Source organism: Megascapheus bottae, unplaced genomic scaffold (assembly GCF_031878675.1).
Source record: "Megascapheus bottae isolate mThoBot1 unplaced genomic scaffold, mThoBot2.hap1 HAP1_SCAFFOLD_52, whole genome shotgun sequence".
Lineage (NCBI taxonomy): Eukaryota > Metazoa > Chordata > Mammalia > Rodentia > Geomyidae > Megascapheus > Megascapheus bottae.
In genome coordinates this window covers 1,892,111-1,895,784 of record NW_028327691.1, presented here as the reverse complement: position 1 = coordinate 1,895,784, position 3,674 = coordinate 1,892,111, and positions in this window count along the sequence as shown.

Here is a 3,674-nt window from a genome sequence, read left to right as displayed (position 1 = left end):
CATTCTGTGACTTCACACACCTCCATTCTGTGAATTCACACACCTCCAATTTATGACTTCAAACACCTCCATTCGATGACTTCACACACCTCCATTCTGTGACTTCAAACACCTCCATTCTGTGATTCAAACACCTTCATTTTTACTTCACAAACATCCATTCTATGACTTCAGACACCTCCATTCTATGACTTCACACACATCCATTCTATGACTTCAAACAGTACTATTCTGTGATTTCACACATCTCCATTCTATGACTTCAAACACCACCCCTTGTGACTTTACACATCTCCATTCTGTGAGTTCAAAAACCTCCATTCTGACTTCACACACCTCCATTCTATGACTTCACACACCTCCATTCTGTGAATTCACACACCTCCATTCTATGACTTCAAACACATCCCTTGTGACTTCACAAACCAACATTCTATGAGTTCACACACCTCCATTGTGACTTCACTCACCTCCCTTCTATGACTTCACACACCTCCAATTCTGACTTCACACACCTCCATTCTATGACTTCGCACACCTCCATTCTCTGACTTGATACACCTCCATTCTGAGGTCACACACCTTCATTCTGTGACTTCACACACCTCCATTCTGTGACTTCACACACCTCCTTTCTATGACTTCACACACCTCAATTCTATGACTTCACACATCTCCATTCTGACTTTACACACATCCATTCTATGACTTCGCACACCTACATTCCATGACTGCACACACCTCCATTCTGATTTCAAACACCTCCATTCTAAGGTCACACACCTTCATTCTGTGATTTCACACACCTCCATTCTGACGTCACACACCTCCATTCTATGACTTCACACACCTCCATTCTGACTTCACACACCTCCATTCTATGACTTCGCACACCTACATTCCATGACTGCACACACCTCCAATCTGATTTCACACACCTCTATTCTGTGACTTCAGACACCTACATTCTATGGCTTCACACACCTCCATTCTGTGAGTTCACACACCTCCATTCTATGAGTGCACACACCTCCATTTTATGACTTCACACACCTCCATTCTGTGACTTTACACACTTCCATTCTGACTATACACACCTCCATTCTGACTTCACACACCTCCATTCTATGACTTCACACACCTTCATCCTTACGTCAAAAACATCCATTCTGTGACTTCACACACCTCCATTCTATGACTTCACACACCTCCATTCTTTGACTTCACAAACCTCCATTCTATGACTTCACACACCTCCATTCTGTGACTTCACACACCTCCATTCTGAGTTCACACACCTTCATTCTGTGACTTCACACACCTCTATTCTGTGACTTCACACACCTCCATTCTGTGACTTCACACACCTCCTTTCTATGACTTAACACACCTCCATTCTATGACTTCATACACCTCCATTCTGACTTCACACACCTCCATTCTATGACTTCGCACACCTCCAATCTCTGTCTTCACACACCTCCATTCTGAGGTCACACACCTTCATTCTGTGACTTCCCACACCTCCATTCTGTGACTTCACACACCTCCATTCTGTGACTCCACACACCTCCTTTCTATGACTTCACACACCTCCATTCTATGACTTCACACACCTCCGTTCTATGATTTCATACACCTCCATTCCCTGACTTCACACACTTCCATTCTGACTACACACACCTCTATTCTGACTTCACACACCTCCATTCTATGACTTCACACACCTTCATCCTTACTTCACAAACATCCATTCTGTGACTTGACACACCTCCATTCTGACTTCACACACCTCCATTCTTTGACTTCACAAATCTCCCCTCTATGACTTCACACACCTCTATTTTGTGACTTCATACACCTCCTTTCTGAGTTCACACACCTTCATCTGTGACTTCACACACCTGCATTCTGTGACTTCACACACCTCCATTCTGTGACTTCACACACCTCCTTTCTATGACTTAACACACCTCCATTCTATGTCTTCACACACCTCCATTCTGACTTCACACACCTCCATTCTAAGGTCACACACCTTCATTCTGTGACTTCACACACCTCCATTCTATGATTTCACACACCTGCATTCTGTGACTTGTCACACCTCCAAGGTGTGACTTCACACCCCTCCATTCTATGACTTCACACACCTCCATTCTTTGACTTCACACACCTCCTCTGACTTTACACATCTCCATTCTCTGCTTTCACACACCTCCATTCTGAGGTCACACACCTTCATTCTGTGACTTCACACACCTCCATTCTGGCAATACACACACCTCCATTCTATGACTTCGCACACCTCCATTCTCTGTCTTCACACACCTCCATTCTGAGGTCACACACCTTCATTCTGTGACTTCACACACCTCCATTCTGTGACTTCACACATCTCCATTCTGTGACTTCACACACCTCCTTTCTATGACTTCACACACCTCCATTCTATGACTTCCCACACCTCCCTTCTATGACTTCACAAACCTCCATTCTATGATTTCACACACCTCCATTCTGTCTTCACACACCTCCATTCTATGACTTCGCACACCTCCATTCTCTGACTTCACACACCTTCAATCTGAGTTCACACACCTTCATTCTGTGACTTCCCACACCTCCATTCTGTGACTTCACACACCTCCATTCTGTGACTCCACACACCTCCTTTCTATGACTTCACACAAATCCATTCTATGACTTCACACACTTCCGTTCTATGACTTCACACACCTCCATTCTCTGACTTCGCACACTGCCATTCTGACTACGCACACCTCTATTCTGACTTCACACACCTTCATTGTATAACTTCACACAAATTCATCCTTACTACACAAACATCCATTCTGTGACTTTACACACCTCCATTCTGACTTCACACACCACCATTCTATGACTTTGCACACCTACATTCCATGACTTTACACACCTCCAATCTGACTTCACACACCTCCATTCTGTGACTTCACACACCTCCATTCTATACTTCACACACTTCCATTGTGACTTCATACACCACCATTGTATGACTTCACACACCTCCATTGTGATTTCACACACCTCCATTCTATGAGTTCTCACACCTTCATTCTATGACTTCACACACCTCCATTCTGTGACTTCACACACCTCCATTCTGTGAATTCACACTTCTCCATTCTGACTTAACACACCTCCCTTATGACTTCACACACCTCCATTCTATGACTTCACACACCTTCATTCTTACTTCACAAACACCCATTCCGTGACTTCACATACCTTCATTCTGACTTCACACCCCTCCATTCTATGACTTCACACACCTCCATTTTGTGACTTCGAACAACTCCATTCTATGACTTCACACACCTCCATTTTGTGACTTCACTCACCTCCATTCTATGACTTCACACACCTCCATTGTAATTTCACACACCTCCATTCTATGAGTTCACACACCTCCATTCTGACTTCACACACCTCCATTCTATTACTCCGAACACCTCCATTCTATGACTTCACACACCTCCATTCTGAGGTCACACACCTTCATTCTGTGACTTCACACACCTCCATTCTGTGACTTCCCACACCTCCATTCTGTGACTTCACACACCTCCATTCTGTGAATTCACACACCTCCAATTTATGACTTCAAACACCTCCATTCGATGACTTCACGC